At 42.0% G+C, this 17,684-nt stretch overlaps 1 long non-coding RNA gene across 2 annotated transcripts in view; it reads right to left on the bottom strand.

The window, feature by feature from the left end:
* LOC117804165 overlaps window positions 1-17,684 on the bottom strand; it is a 309,590-nt gene that overhangs the window by 36,184 nt on the left and 255,722 nt on the right. For both annotated transcript variants that reach the window (XR_004628473.1, XR_004628474.1), the window contains one exon: window positions 11,671-11,761. This is a non-coding gene — a long non-coding RNA (uncharacterized LOC117804165). The remainder of the gene's footprint in view (window positions 1-11,670; window positions 11,762-17,684) is intronic.

The following is a 17,684-nucleotide window of genomic DNA, read 5'->3' as shown; positions in this document are numbered from 1 at the left end:
TACGAGAACCCTTGGTGGGTTCCTGGATGGGGATTGGTCACCAGAAGGATCAAACGTGGACCTTTCAGCCCCATCCCCCATCCATCCAGGGAGACAGAGTAATCGATCCATCATGCCTGTGTGATAAAACCCCCATAAAAATGCATGAACGATGGGGTTTGGAGCGTGTCCAGACTGGTGAACACATCCATGTACTAGGAGGGGAGTGTACTTCTAATCCATGGGGACAGAAGCTTCTATGCTCAGGACTTTTTCAGACCTCATCCTTCATCTGACTGTCCATCTGTATCCTTTAGAATATCCTTTGGAATAAACCAGTACACCTAAGTCAAGCACTCCCCTGAGCTCTGTGAGCCATTATATGCAGCAGGGGGTTACAGAAACCTCTGAATTCTAGCCAACTGGCCGGAAGTTCAGATCACACCCTGGGACTAGTAACTGGCATCTGAGTTGGGGGGAGGGTGAGCAGTCTGAGGGACTGAGCCCTTAACCTTGGGATCTGCTCTGACTCTGGGTGGTTAGTGTCAGAAATGAATTGTAGAAGGGTGCCTGGCTGGCTCAGTCGGTAGAGCATGCGACTCTTGATCTCAGGGTTGTGAGTTCAAGCCCCATGTTGGGTATAGAGCTTACTTTGAAAAATAAATAAATAAAGGTTATCACCTGTTTTAAAAAAAGAAAGAAAGAATTGAATTGCAGGCTACCCAGTTGGTGTCTGGAGAGTTAGAGAATTTGGTGTGGGGAAAATGCCCACACACGTGGTGTCAGAAGTGTTCTGTGAGTAGAGAAATAGTTTTCCTCGAGGGTATGTTCCAGCCAGTCTGTGGCTCCGCAAATATGAAAAACGCAAAAGGAAGAGTACAGATATGGAAGAGCAAATATAAATGCACCCTGAGTTCCCCCCTAAGGCTCATCAGCCCGAGGGACAAATGAGGTCATGAGCAATGATAATTCGTATTTCCCTGGCTCTGGACTTCACATGTAAAATCCAGGACCTCTGGACCCACCTTAACATTTCACATGGTCCCTTGTGAAAACAGCTCTTTTGCCCTCTCCCTACAGCCCTCCATGAGGGAAGATCAGAAACAAGTTCACAAGGCCAGGTAACGGGCAGACATTACAACAGCAGATATGGTTTACTGAACACTTACTCTGTGCAGGCCAGTATGCTGAGCCCCATGGCATGTGGAACCATACTGAACCCCTTAAACGATCATAGGCGGTTGGAAGGAATTGTCCTCATTTTTTAGAAGTACAAAGCCCCAAAATTTAAGTAACTGGCCCCAAATCATAGAGATAAGAAGTGGGACCAAGAATGTCTGCCCCCAGAGCCGGCAGTCTTTATGACTATGTTGTTCTCCTGGGGGACCGTGTGTTAACCACCGTCTCGACTGCCCCTTACAACTCTATCCCCACCACAGAAATCAACTCATTCAAATAGACGCTTGATGGAATGGCCCATAAGACATGCTCAGATGCTTTGAATCCAATTGAGAGCCAAAATTAGGCTCAAAATGAGCCACTACATCCCCTTGACATAAATCAGGACATTCATAAACAATGGAGAAATTGCAAATGAGCTGAGAGCCCAATGGCTTGCCCCAAATCCAAAAGATGCCATTAAAAAAAAAATGTAATAGACCTAGAGCAGTCTACTGGGTAGAGAGGCCATTAATATAAAATAAATAATGGTAGTGAGGTGGGTGAGAACAAGGTCATAAATTCTCACTTGCTTATTAAGGGAGGTATCTTTTGGACTCACATTCATAACATATATGACTGCATATAGATGAATTATAAATGTATGCTTTCCTTAAATACCAAACACTGGCTGCTATTCCTCCATGATGCAGAAAAAAAATGAAGTCATAAAGGAATGAATTAAGATTCTGTTTACTTTCCTATTATCAAAGAGAATACTTCATAGCTAGAGGGAAACTAAACGATTATCTATTCCAACTCCCTACTAAAAGTACATGAGAAAACTTCCAGTTCAGGCCACACCAGGATTCCAGGTGATTTAAAATTCAAACACACTAGTGGCGCACAAACACATTTTAATTTACTTTGTACCAATAACAGCTCTAATCAAGGTATGAGTCTTCTGTTCAAAGCCAACAACTGATTAGCCTTAATGATGAATGGACATAGAATCCTAATTCATATTGATTCCAGCTTTGGGCCTCTGCTGCTATTTCAGTCCTGAACTTGCACAATTATTATCCATATTACAAAGCAGTATTGATTGTTTTCCATCTTCATCTGGAACACCAATTGGCCTATCTTTTGAGGACAGATTTTTGTTTTGTTTTGTTTTGTTTGTTTTTTGAAGGTCATTTGAAACCATTAGGATTATACATGCTGACTGTAGGTAAACCAAATAAATATGGCCTAAGATGATGACAGAAACCACAGATGAATTTATCCCAGACCAGAAGAGCCACTGCTTTGTGTCCCAGGAGGCCACAAGATTGGGGCAGCTCCTTGTCCAACATGGCGCCCAAGCCCCAGGGTAGCAGAGGCTAAGGGGACTGTCTGGGTGGACAGGAACGAGGGCAACCTTGTTGATCCTGACTGTGACAGTATGGTATACAGAAAGCTGCTGGGAGCTCTCAATCTCCTGTGAAGGGCACAGAAGTGTCTGTGAGAATCAGGAGACCAAAAATGTCCTCATGGTTGGGGCCTGAGGTTGTGATGCATGGACCTGATAAACCAGAGGCGACTACAGAACCATGGCCAGCATCAGCAGAAGCAGAGGGGATGCCCAGCTATACTAAGCAGAGACAACAGATAATGATACTTCTCCCCACAGTCTGGCATGTCCCAATACTAAGGCTTCATGCCACACCAGGAACTTCGGGTATGCCTGGTGAGAAGGACGGAAAAGAATGCAAGATCAAGAGAAGCTTGGGTTAAGTGACTAGTATCCAAAAGAGACTGAATCTTAAGCCAGAAGTGACTTCATTTCCTCTAATGCAATTCTCCAGTACATGATGGAAGTGGACGCTTAAGAGTGAAATTAAATTAGGTTACAGGAAAATATAGTTCCATTTTCGCCCATCTGAGTTTTCCAATTGTGAAAATGCCTACTGCATAAAATAAGCTCTTAATACCATCTCTGCCTTCATAATGTAGCTACTGTTATTCTTACTATTACTCTTGTTGTTGTCCTTATTATTCTACCATAATCTCCTGGAAGCAAGTACAGTATCTTTTGTTTCTGTATCTCCAACATTTATCATAGAATCCTCTTCCCAGTTCACGTGAGTTGAACGAGCGAGCGTGGATTGCTATCATTTGGAACCAGGTGTCCTCGCAGAAGATTCATGGGCCCGGGTTCCTGAGTGACTGATGAGAGGAATCCAAGAACCAGTGCTAGACATAAAGCATGAATAAGAAGTGAAATTCTATTGTGCTAAGCCATGGAGATTTCGAGGCTGCTTGTTATCACAGCACAACCCAGCCCATCCTGACTGATACCATCTAAACTGTGAAATACATTCAAGAAGTACCTAGTCTGTGAAATTCCTTTTTATATCTTTTATGGATTTAATCTTTCTTGTCTGTATTTTATAGTCAATGAATCCAAAGCTCAATGATATTAAAGGATCTGTCACACAGTCAGTTAAAAAAAATAGGACCATCTGAGTTAAAAATCCTAGACTCCTGGACTGCCCCCAAACTGAACCCTTCTGGTACCTACTTCTCAACTACACAGTTTACTTTGAATTTCACAAGAAATAGCTACTGGATTTCTATCACTTTCCAAGCCATCCTAAAGTAAGTAAGGTTTAGGATAGAGTACCAGGAAGAAGAGGTGACAGTTGGAAGACATCCAGAATAGAAATAAAAAACACTTACTTTAAAATTTGGGTAACTCATGGAGCAGTGAAGAGTGTTTTGCATTCCTGTAGGCTGAGATAGACTAGAAAAGAATGATAGAAGTATTGGCAAAAATGTGGAGCAACTGGAACTCCCACACATTGCTGGTGGGAGTGCAAAACACTTCAGTCACTCTGGAAAGCTATTTGGCAGTTTCTAATAAAATTAAATATACTCCTACTCCCATGATCCTGCAGTTCCAGTCCAAAGATGACACTCAAGAGAAACAAGTGCATATGTCCAGAAAAAGATTTGTACAGGAACGTTCACAGAAGCTTAATTCATCATAGTCCCAAACCAGAAACAATGCAAGGAAAACAGATAATTGAAGTTTATTCATACAATGTAAAACTGATCATCTATAAACTAGAACAAAATACAGGAAAACATCACACAGATGATTTTCAAAAACATTATGTTGAGCAAAGAAGCCAGACACAAAAGACTGCCTATTGTATGAGTCAATGAGTATGAAGAGCAAACACAGACAAAGCTCATGTACAATGACTGACGTCAGACAGTGGCTACATCCAAGGGAGGGGGGGCTGACTGGAAAAAGTCACAAGGGATTTTTCCGAGATGAAGAAAATGTTCATGACTACATCTGGATGGTGGTGACATAAGGTGTATACCCATGCATAAGTCCACTGAGCTGTATACTAGATTTGTGCATGGTACTGTATGTCCTCTATGCCTCCAAACATACAAAAATAATAAAAATTAAGAGAGGATGATTTAAAAATTGCATCTGCATTTTAAGAGAGTGAGCAGGGCATTTGGGCCCCAGAGCTTTGGGTGCCAAAACTCAGCAGCAGAGGGGAATGGCTCTGGAGTCCGAACAGAGAGGATGTGATCCACTCCAGGACAATAGGCCCACGAGACTGGGAATGAGGATTCTGCAAGGGATGGAAGCCTTAGGGATAACTATTTGTGAATGTAAGGAAGACTCCGGAGTACGGAGGTGGATATCTGTGGCTGAGTCTGTGGTTGCTGGAGGTGATGCTCTGAGGGGCATCTCTGAACCATCCAGAACAAATGGCCCAGGGCCAGTGTCCACACTATCAAGGCACAGCTGAAAAGCACCATTAATAATGAGCCCTCAGGAAACTCAGAACCAAGCCTTGCTTTGCTTTCTTAAATATGTCACAGGTCCCAGGACATTTGCATGAGCCCAAGATGGGGCAAGGGACCCCAAAGAATGACTGATAGTGAATTTTTCATCAAATCTGATGGGCCAAGGCGGAGGGCCAATTCAGTTTTAGTAATTTATTCCTAAGTGTTACGGAAACACTGAAGTCACTTTTTTCAGTCTGCCACCCTGAAGTTCCCTGTGAATGTCATCTGTCAGAAAGGGGAGGGCGTATTTAACTTCCTGCCAGAAAGGAGAAAGCAAATTTAACTTCCTTGCAACCGAACACTTGGCTTCCCAGCTAGTCTCAGCCCCTTGCTGTTCTAGAACTCCAGGCAAGTCGCTTCCCTCTCTGAGACTCAGTGTTCTCACCTGCAAGATGGGGGCAGTAGCTCATAGGCCCTCACTGAGTTGTTGTGAGGGTTTAAAATGAGAGAGTGTGTAATATAGAAAGCCACGTATAGGCCAACTGCTTGGTTGACTCAACTCACTTTACAGCTGTTTGCTAAGAGGCTGTGTAGACAGAGACTGCATTAAGTGTGAAGACAGGTCCGTTTTCAGAAATAAACTCTCTGGGGCCCCCAGCTGGGAGCCTGAATTCACTCATTGACACCGTGGTTATTCAGATGAAGCGAGGTGGAAACAGAGGCGCAATGACCCAGCAAATTCTAGAGCTGGGAAGGAAAGCATCAAGGCACACTAAAGAAAAGAAAGCAACAGCCACTTTCTGAGGGTGGTGGTGGGAGAGGCTGAGTTCACCATGCTGCTTGCGGTGAAGATTTCTTACATCTTCTTCCCCACAGAGTAAACACACACACACACACACACAAACACAAACACACACTGGATTTCAGGGTTTGGAGACAGGGTGGGATGTCCTAAAATCTAGCTGTGAATCTTGCTTCACACTGACACCCAGATTTCTTCCTTTCTCACTGCCCCAAACCAGCCCTCGCCAGAAACATCATCCCCTTCGGAAACTCGCTGTGTGTCCAATTTCTCCAGAAAACAACAGGCAATCCGCAGGGCTGTGAGCACACCGGTACAAGAACAAACCCCAAAAGGACAGTAGCGAGTCCGGGTCTAGTCCTGGCCAGTCCCTAACCTGCTAATGTGACAGAGGCGAAGTCACATCATCTCTCCAAACTTCAGTTTCTCTAGCTACATAATCAGGGCTTGAAGAAATCAATCATTCCAGCTCAGATAATTCGTGATTTTCAATTTTTAAAACTTGTTAATCAAGGCGTGGGAAACTGGCAAATGAAACAGACTTAGAAAACTGAGCGAGAGGATAGTCTTAATTTGCCATTGCATAAACGTTTGTCGAGCTACAGACTGAGAACACAGTGACGAAGAAAGACATGTCGCTTTTGCTCGAATAAGTCACCGCTGGGTGAGGAACAGAAGGCACATGGATCTCAGCTCAGCCTGCCATGCCAGCCCCCCAAGAACGCACCCTGAAAGCACATGGGGAGAGCATTTCTGAGGACCGGGGGACAGGGAATCTTCTCAAAGGACATAATGCTTCACCTGAGGCCTGCTTTAACTGTTTCCTCATTGCAAACATATAGATAAATAAAAAGAAAATGAAAATCACCTATAAACCACAACTCTGAAACAATTCCCTCAAACATGCAATCATACACACACATACACACAGGGATGTGTATCCTTCCAGTTTTTTGTCTGTCAGTAGGTACAGACACTCTTAGAAAACCTGGGTCGTGCTACCCATACTATTTTTTAATCGGTCTATTTTTCACCTAATATATTGTGAACATTGCCCTCAGAAATTAAATCATTTTAATCATCTTCAGATTATTCCATTAAATGAAATGTACCATTATTGGTTTCGTGAAGAACTCTCAATGTGGACATTTGGGTTGTTTACAATTTTCCTTGCTGCTATCAACAACCGTGTGGTAAATGTTTACAGCTAATTTTTTTGCACATATCCTCCTTTATTTTCTCAGAATGAATTCCGAGCAGTGATATCCCTGAGTGAAAATCACAGATCTTTTTAAGGCTTTGATACACGGGACCAGATTTTCTCCTGAAGGTGTTGCTCATTTTCAATTCCATCCATGTTTCAGGAACTTGCCAATTCTCCCACGATCTTCCGTCAGTCAGTGTGTATTATTATATATTGTTACACATTTATTGTTACATATGTAAGCCACACTTAGTTTGGCCTTTCAAAATGGCCTGTTAATATTGCATGTCAATGATGCGTCAATGTAACAAGTTTCCTTTTTGCATCTTTTCCTTCTACATTAATTTGAACTATCCCTTTATATACAAAGAACATTGCCATTCTGGCCCATCGCGTGGGTTACAAATATTTTCCCGGCTTTTCACTCACACGGCTAGTTTGAAAACTGCTTTCTCATAGAAAAATGAGTCTGGTGATTTAAAGTTTCCACCTTTGTTCCGCTAAAGAAAGTCCTTCCTTACCATTAGATTTTACAAAGACTCTCCTGTTATTTAACCTAACACTTTATAGTGTGGTTTTAAAAATATTTAAATCTTTATTCAAATGAGTTGCCTCTAGGACACAATGGAGATGATAAAGGGCAGGTTTCAATTTTTACTTTTAGATACTTCTGTACTACCGGTCTTTGGATTCTGTACAATGAGCAAGCACTACTTTTGTCATTGAATAATTATGAAAAATGTATCACCACTTGGGCTATTACTCTGGAATCTGATAGGTAGGAATCGAACTTTTGTTGGTTCTCTAAATGGTTCCTCAGATGCCCTGACACCCATTATTTGACTCCAAGCTGAGATCCATAATGTGAAGGAGCAAACTGGGTGAGAAAGGGGAGAAGTACGTGCCAGTGAGGAGAAACAGTGTGTTCAGACAGGTAAGAAAGCAGCCAGTGGGCTCAGGGAATTCCAGGTCAATCTATGTGACTCGAGTAAAAGGTGCAGATAGAGTCTTCTCAATTTATTTGGGGGGGAGGTGGGGAGAATATATTTTTAAAATTCAGAATTCAAAAATTTACAGTATCGTGACTTGTGACACTGGTCCCCACCCCTAGAACTCATTAACTCTGTATTGCTTGATCTTCTGTTAACAGAAGAAATAAAACATTATGGAGGAAGTTGAGGTTGCCATTGATGATCATTTTCCATTCTATTCTCTCTTCCTATGTTCCATGTATTTGGTACATTCCTGCTTGTGTTCCAATAAGTGATACCTATGGCTCTGTGCGTCTCTCTCTCTCTCTGTGTGTGTGTGTGTGTGTGTGTGTGTGTGTGTGTGTGTGTGTGTTAAGATTAGGTTTGGCCACAAGTAAAAAGAAACCCTGAAGTAAAGGAAAGAGGGATCTTTAAAGATAAATATTTCTCTCTCATATATGTCTTTTTTTTTTAAGATTTTATTTATTTATCTGACAAAGAGAGACACAAGAGAGGGAACACAATCAGGGGGAAGTGGGAGAGGGATAAGCAGACTCCCCACTGAGCAGGGAGCCCAAGGCAGGGCTCAATCGCAGGACCCTGGGATCATGACCTGAGCTGAAGACAGACACTTAACGACTGAGCCACCCAGGCATCCCGTCTCATATATAAGTCTTGATAGAGTCCAGACCTGATGTGGCTTCTTTATGGTTCAAGAACCCAGCTTACTTCCATCTTATAGCTCCTCCATACATGGATTCCACTCTCAAATTTATTTCTTGGTCCAAGATGGTTGTTCTAGCTCCCACCATTACATCCATACTCCAGCCAATAGAAAGGATAGAAGGGATAGAGAAGAAATATAAGAAGGAAGAGAAGATGTTGTGGGTTGAACTGTGTCTACCATAAAGATATGCCGAAGTCCTAACCTCCAGTATCTGTCAATGGGACCTTATTTGGAAATGGGGTTTTTGTAAATGTAATCAAGTTAAGATGAATTACGGTGGGTCCTAGTCCAATATGACCAGTGTCCTCATAAAAAAAAAGAGGAGGGACACAGACTGAAAGACACACAGGGAAGAACATCATGTGGAGACAGAGGCAGATGTTGGAATGATGGGTCTCTAAGCCAAGGAATCCCACAGATTGCCCGCAACACCAGAGGCTAGGAGAAAGATTCTCGCCTGGAGCCACCAAGACAGCATGGCCATGCTGAGAGGACTTCTGGCCTCTAGAGCAGTAGGAGAGTAAATTTCTGTTGTTTAAAGCCACTCCGTTTATGCTACTTTGTTCCAGCAGCCCTAGGAAACCTGATACAGAGAGCCAAGGGGAAGACAAGGAAGACAAAGGGGAGTGGAAGGGCTGAAAGTTTATCAGCTACCCTGTGGAAGATTCCTGGAAGCTGCCACATCCTAGCGCTCACATCCCACTGAACGTAGTCAGACATGGTTCCAGCTCCCTGCAAAGACACCTTTATTCTGGATTCCCTGTGCCCAACTCAAATGTTTCTCACGATAGGGGGGAAAAAAGGAAGAATAGTGATCTTTCTAAAAATTCACATAAATGCCATTCACCATGGTGTTCCTTTTGCAACTTAAAAAAAAATCATTTGTTTCAAAAATTTATCCAGGTTGAAATGTGTAGTTCTAAATCACTATGTTGAAAAGTGAGATACTAGTCTACCGTGAGAATTTACCACCACTTATATCCTGAATAGGATAACATTTTTTCACTTTTTTTTTTCCCTCTTATAAACATTGCCGCAGTAAACGCAGTACTATCTCCATGAGTATCTATGGGAGAATTTCCCTAAACCATATACTTACAGGTAGAAGGTCTAAGTGACTGCATCTATACATTTGCAATTTTTAAGGATATTTCTAAATTGTTTTTCCAAGTGGTTGTGCCAGTGTATACCCTCTCCTGCAACACATCCCATTTTACTACTAACGTTTGATTTTATTGGACTTTTTCATTTTTTCCAAAAGTTGAGGTGAAAATGCACCCACTTTAAGTGTACAGTTAAGTAAGTCTTGACAAATGTATACCCCCATGTAAATACTGCCACAATCAAGACAGACAATATTTCGATCATGTAAAGTAATCCCTTCATGCCCTGTAAAACAGTCTGAAGTCAACAGATCTGAAAAATTTAGATGAAATGCAAGTATTTCTTTAAAAACAACTTAGCAAAACTGACACAAGAAAAAGCAGAACATCTGAACACTCCTTTAGCTAATAAAGAGATTGTATCTGCAATTATAATCCAGCCCTCCTGCACACGTACACACACACACTCGCACCCAAATGACTTTACTAATGAATTCTTTTGAGTTAAGGAGGAAAAAAAAAACACCAATCTAACAAAATTCTTAAATTCAAAACAATCTCATTCAAAATCCCAGCAGGTCTTGTTCTGGAAAGCGACCACAGGATTCTAAAGTGTGTATATGGAAATGCAAAGGGTCACCAGAGTAAAGATAATCTTGAACAAGAACAAAGTTGGAGGAAAGCTGTCGGGGGTGTTAGTTGTGTTCTATGCCTTGATTGGGCGGTGATCTCATGGGAGTCATCACTTTATAAAAATTCAATGAGCTGCTGGCTTGAAGTTTATGCACGTTGCTCTATGTGTGTTATATGTTAATAAAAATGTTTACAAAACAAAACAGTCTCTGCAACAAAACCTCTATTTGCCAGGAGCAACGGTTTCCTGGAAAGCCCCCTCTATTTGTACCTGGCACATGGGTGGGGTATATTTCAGTGGTTAAAAACATCAGCGCAGGAATCAGCCAGACTCACCTTCCAAATTTGGCTCCTCTGCTTGGACTGATAAAATGACTTTGGAAAACTGGATTGGCAGTATCTAGCAGCGAATGTATGTGTGTACAGCGTAGGACCCTGCAACCAAGCTGCTAAGCATCCACTCAAGCTAAATGAGATATACAGTCAAACATCTGAAACAACTCAAGTCCTGAGGACTGATCATTTCCGTATCTGTAAAATGGACATCCTAACACTTACAGCTACCTCTCGGGATTGTGTCCAGGGAAGAGAAACAGTCAAGACTAGCATCTAACATACAGTACAAGCTCAATAAATGATTGCTGATATTTTCATCTGACTTTTAAATACAGACGCCGTCATTTGCCCTAAAAAAGAATAACCTGCCTCCTGCACCGCTCCTATAAACCCTGGACTTCTCCCGACCTCAACGTCCACATTATGTTTACCTAGTGAGACAGCTATGGGTGGGAAAGGTTATTCTGTTTGAGAAATCTCAACCTAGGTCTGCACAAAAGTTCCCGGTGGACTAAATGGGGAGGGAGGGGTGTTGCAGGGCACTGCAGCCCTCCCTGGAAGGAGAGCTCCCTCTCCTCTCCCTTGTCTGAGACCACGGTACCCCTATCAGTTCAGCAAAGGCTTCAGGTCACACCCCGTGCTCCCTCCTCCCCCAGAACTGCCAGCCATCAATGAGCTGCCTCTGCTGAGTTCACTCCATCTGGAATCCTCTGGGAAAACAGACACGGATTGTGTATACCGCAGAATTAGCCTTTATATTTCATTGTGTGTGTGTTGAAGCGGCGGTGAACCAGATGTGGTTTTCGGCAGACATGACTTCAAAAGCCGTAAACACACTTATCAGTAAACTGCAGAGCATGAGGCAGCCGGCAACAGTCAAGGTCACTGACAGGTGACATGGCAAATAAAGGGAGATTAAAAGCCATGCCTTGTCTGACATGGGCCCATTTGATACTTACCAATGGCAGGATACGGAACATTGCTTACTCTTGATGGGAAGTCATTGAACATAGTGTAATTTCTTGGAAAGTGAGTCCCTGTCATTTTTCTCTAGGGGAAAAAAAAAAGGAAAAGGAATAAAACAAAATACAGGTAAGCTCTCTACTGCTGGTCTAGAAGTTTTCATTTACATATTACTAATCTTTATTAAGAGTTTGCCATTGTCCAGATTTTCTGCTAAGGGTTCCCCCTTTTGGTCCCCAGTCTAAACATATTTATCCTCATTTTAATAATTATTCTCTCTTTCCAGGAGGGGAAACTGAGACTCAGGAGATTTACGGTAACCTTCCCAAGACAGTCAGTGACCAGCCAAGACTGGAACACAGAGATTATGCTATAACACTTATGCATGATGATGGAGATTTACTCTGAGCGAAGGTGAGAGTGTATTAGGAGGACATCCAGATGGCTTGGATTTCTGGCAGTATGAACAATTGGCATGCACACTGAATCCTACCTATGTTTTGGACTCCATCCTTCTGTGCAATCGAGAAACGTGCACGCTGAAGGATTGCTAGAATGGTCATTTGCATGCCGGGGCAGCAGAATCAATATTCCTCCATTCTGCATCTCTGTGGCATAAGGAGGATTTCCATAAATCACACTTTCTTCTAACCCAAATAACACTTACGTATGCCAAGGAAATGCACTATTTGAAAAAGACTCTTCACTAGGCAACTTTTGCTTTTTGCCCACCAAACTATCTGTTATTAAGTGTAGATTTAAAAAACCAGTTTGAAAATCAGGTTTAAACCACAGGGCACATCCACTAAGAATAAACCAAATTAAAATATGATTCTCCAAATATTTGGTGTCCTAAGTAAATTTGTCCCAGACAGACGTAAGCCGGAGTCACCCCTTACCTTGAGTTTTAAATATATTTGGCCTAAGCTGCTATCCCAAGTCCTGGGAGTCTAACATCCTCCCAAGATTTCTGTGGAATCATCAGAGTTCATGTTCCTCTGCCTCTAAGTTCCTACCCCCTGCTACTCTCCCTGTCACACACTGTATCTCTCGAGGCTATTCTCTCTGCACTGTGTGGACCCGCAGAGTCCCAGCTTCCTTTCCTGGTGTTCCTTAATGTCTGTCACCGTCAACACTCTGAGCTGACCAAGAGGGGTACTACCACAGCAATGCCAATACCTCAAAATTGGCCATTAGGTATCTCAAGTCTACTTGACCCCGAACTCAACCTTTACCTCACCCTTCCAGAACGAGCAGAATAAGCTTTGTTCCAGCCACTGTGGCCCCTCACGTTTCCTCGGTCATGCCAAATTCACTCCTACCCCAGGGCCTTTGCACTTGCCAGATGATTGTCCCTCAAACAGCCTCAAGATGGCTCTGTCACTTCCATCATGTCTGTGCACAATGTTACTGTATCAGAGACATCTTCCTGATCATTCCTCATAAGCACACCTTGATCTTCCTTTCCTCCTTTGTCTCTGTAGCACTCATCAACACCTGCCATATTGCATATTTTTTGCTCACATTTTTTTTTTGTCTGTCTCCATTGCCAGAACTCATGTCCTGTAAGGGTGGTGATTTCACCTACTGAGTTCTCTCCTGCATCCCCGGGATCTAGAACGGAGGAGTACACAGTGCGGGACCAATGCAATGTGTTGATGGAGTAAAAGAAGCAGTAAACACACTTTCCATTTAATTAAAGTATTCTTTTCAGGAGCCATGTCAACATGATCACCTCGAAGTATAATTAAGTAATTAGGGTGATATTTTGCCACTAAGAGAAAGCACCACATGGACAGTGTTACATTGGAGAGAACTCATGATCTGGGCTAGAATCCAAAGGCTTATACCAAAAAAAAAAAAAAAAAAAAAAAANTCTCATTAATAATTTTAGATTGGTTAGAGGTTGAAATGATCATATGCTGGATATTTGGGGATAAATAAAATATGCTATTAAATTAATTTCACCTATTCACTTTACTTTTTTAAAAAGGATTTGTTTATTTATTTGAGAGAGAGAGAGCAAGCAGGGAGGAAAGGCAGAGGGAGAGGGAGAGGCCCAAGCAGACTCCACACTCAGCTTGGAGCCCAACGTGAGGCCCAATCTCACGACCCTGAGATCACAACCCAAGTGGGAACCAAGAGTCAGGCCCTTAACTCACTGAGCCCCCCCAGGCTCCCCTCACTTTACTTTTTAATGTGGCTATTAGAAAAGTTTAGATTACATATGTGGGGGCGCCTGGTGGTGCCGTCAGGTGAACCTCTGACTCTCGGGTCATGAGATGAAGCCCCACAACGGGACCAGCGTGGAGTCGGCTTGAGGTTCTCTTTCCCTGTCCCTCTGCCCCTGCAGCTCCTGCTCTAAAATAAATAAATAAAAATCTTTAAAACTAAATACATACATTACATATGTGACTTGTATTCTATTTCAATTGGACAACACTTTTCCAGATTCTCGCTCTCCTCTTACACACATATATGTGTACATATTGTGTTTATTAAAATAGGAGCACATTGTACATACTGTCTCATACACCTGCTATTTTTATCTAACAATTTACCGGGAACATTTCTGCATGTCAGGAAATTAGATTCTCATCATTATTTTTAAGGGCTCCAGAGTATAACACTAAGTGCCTCAGAGTTTATTTACCTGTGATAGAATTTTTCTAAGCTACTTCTTCTTTTCCTTTACTTCCCTTCCCTCTTTCTCTTCTCTTTTTCTCTTTGTTATTGGTATATAGAATTTTTAGGCTATTTCTTCTTTTCCTTTTCTTCTCTTCCTTCTTTCTCTTCTCTTTTTCTCCTTGTTATTGGTATAGGACAAACTGCATTACAAGAAACCATGTGTACCTGTCCTGTTACTTCCCTAGGATAAATTCCTAAAATATATTTAGGGTTCCTTGGAACCGAGTAAGTGACAAGTGCCTTGGACCAACTACTTTATGAACTGGGGATGCTGTGAGGTAAAGCAGCAGAGCGGTTTCAAAAGCCTTTGACCAACGGCTTCAAGGTTCATGTGCACATGGTCCCAGGATGCAAGAGACAGTGTAATGGGGGGCTGGACGTACAGAGTCCTGGAGACAGATGAGCCAGGTTCTGATCCCAGTTCTCGGTCACATGTAAGCATGTGACTTCCAGCCAGTTTTGTAACCTCTCTGAGCTTTGGTCTCCGTACCTAAGAAACACTTGTATTGGTTGTACCTCCCGTATAAGATTACTCTTAGGACTGAATGAAATGCCAGGTGTAATTTACTCAGTACAGTGCCTGGCTCTTGGCACATCTTTTGGTAATTATTAACATTTTTGAGATCTTGTTTGGATCTGCCAATCAGCACACACACACACACACACACAAATTTCTGCATTTTTACCATACTCTCCCCTCTCTCAACTACTTTTTTCAAACAGAGATCTATTTGCTAAAATAAATTGAAATGGGTAAAGAATATGAGGCACAATTTATACTAGATATATCTGCAATTATGAACTCTGAATTAAACATATCCCTTCATGAATAATGAAGCAGAAATAGGCCAAAGGAAAAATGAGATAAGATCTTAAATCCATGTATTTTTAATTGCTTCATTATCTAAAATTTGCTATGAATAGCAGTGGATACAGTTTGCTGTTTAAAGCACAAAAAGAAATAAGAATTTTCAGCCAAATCACAAAAGGCTATCAAAAATTAATTTTGTGTGCTGTGATCATTGAAAATGTAAGTGATTTTGAGGCAGAGTGACATTATAAAATACCATTTATATGCTAATAATAAATGCATTTTCTTCATTTTGATGCAAAATAAATTTTATTTTCATTTTAATGAACTGTAATGAATTATAAACTTTCTCTTTTTATCTTTGGGTAGAAGTTTGGGACGGATAGCAGAAGGTTGGCAGATGACAGGCAAAGGTCTGAGAGGGAATGAAAAAGGGACAAGTCCTGTCAGCTGGTACTGACCTCCTAAACTGCATGGGAATCTTTGGAGTTGAGGTGGTTTTCTTTAGGTTTCTAGAAATTTCCAGCAGTCAGATTTACCTCAGAAGTGGCAAACGCTCCGTTGGTGCCATATTAGAAAAGGGTATCCATGAACCAAATTGAATTAATTATCCTTTATTTCTTATATGGAACGATATTCGCATTCTGGAATTTGAAAGAAGAGCACAGTTATGTGACTCTTGGCAAGCATATCACTCTCTGAAGGATATTTTTCAATAATAATACTTATTCTTTGCCGAAGCCTTACTCTTGTCTGGCACTTGGCTAAGTCTTCGATCCGTTCTTCTATCTAATCTTCATGACGGCCCTAAGGTATTATTAGGATAATCCTCATCCTACAGATGAGAAACTTAAAACCCAAAGGAGGTAAGCAATGTCGCAGATTGTCAGTTGTAGAGTTTAGATTCAAACACATATCTGCCTATGAGTTAAGCGTCGTACATTTACTTATGTATAATGCTGACTCCTTTTTAAAAAGAGGAAATCGGGCGTTCACGTTGAAGCCAAATAAATGAATTGCAAAGGGTAAAATTTCAGGCATCTGTGAAGAAAAAATGCTTGTGGTGGGAGAAGGGGGACAGGAAAAAGGACACTGGGGTGCCCTGGGATGTCACTGTTCATTCTGCCTCCAGGACGTAAGAACCTGCTGGGCACCTCACCTATGTCCTGGCTACGGTTAAAGACCAAGTAGTTACTTTACCATCTGAAAGGATGGAGTGCTCGAGACTCCCACACACACGTGTCGGTGCATTGGTGGAAAATACCCAGAGCCCTGCTCAGCTGAGAGACCATTCATCCTTCCTTGAGGGTCTGCCATTATTCTCTGATATCTGTCTTCTTTGAAGTGAGGGGCCAAGTTTCCAAATTCATTTCTGTGTTCCCCTCATCCCTTACTCTTAGATCTCGGACTGCCTTTGCTAACTTGGTTGTTGATGTTAATTCCCTTTAACCAGGGTCTCTTTAAATGGGACCTTGTGAATTATGGAGCAGTAATTCACCCCTTCAGATCTAGTGGACCCAAGGCCATAGGCCGGCTCCTATTAAATGGAAAGGTCTGAATTATTATCCTATAATTCACCTCTTGGAAGTGTCTTAATTCAATTACACTATGTCCCTGAATGACTATTAAAAGAAATAGAAAAAGGGTTCTGGATCTTTTTTGTTACAATCCAAGTAATTTGCAGTGCCAGAGAGTTCTTCCTCTCAAGTTGTTAGGAAATTAAACAGAAAGATGAAAGAAAAGAGCCTCTTATCACTGGCAATGCTACACTGTAGACAATCAGTCATGCTGTAACTGATGGAAACGTGGCAGGGGTCACAGCAATCAAGTGTCTTCTCTGTGACCAAATAAATCCTTTTGATTTATATCACCCCCCCAACACACACACACATACCATTCCCATTTCTGCATTGTTCTCCTAGTAAGTTTAAGACTGGTGCTCTACTCTGTTATAACCCGCCCCTTAGGACAACATAAGACTTTGGTTGATAAATGCAGATGGCTAGGGCCTGGTGACCTGACTAGCTTCAACAGAAGCAAAGATAATCCAATTTTGGCAAAGACTAAAGAATTTGAGATTCCCCTGGGTCTTAGTTTGGGTTCTCCCCGAAGCAGACAAGGATTCATACACGCATAGTTGCTGTGAGAGGGAAAAGTAGTCCGATTGGGGAGGGAAAGACGCCAATTCTCAGGGTATCAAGTAAGATACTCCTACAGGCAACGGTGGCTCAGTCTTGCTGGGGAGCCCTAGGGAATGGCGTGGAAAAGACGGAAGGGAGTGGCGGTATTTATACCAACTTTCCTCAGGCACAGGTTGAGAGCTGCTCAGGAAAATGATACATTGGCCAACTTTGTCCCTGCTGTCCTCAGACACTTCAGAAGCCTCTGATTCTCATTTGACCATTCAAGCACCTTCGTTCCACTTGACCTACATGGATATGGTCAAAAACTACCAAACACCTTTCTAAAGCTCAGAAACTCATCCTCAGCTCCGAGCTACATCTATTGGTC

Source organism: Ailuropoda melanoleuca, chromosome 10 (genome assembly GCF_002007445.2).
Source record: "Ailuropoda melanoleuca isolate Jingjing chromosome 10, ASM200744v2, whole genome shotgun sequence".
Classification (NCBI taxonomy): Eukaryota; Metazoa; Chordata; class Mammalia; order Carnivora; family Ursidae; genus Ailuropoda; species Ailuropoda melanoleuca.
This window is presented reverse-complemented; position numbering and strand designations above follow the sequence as displayed.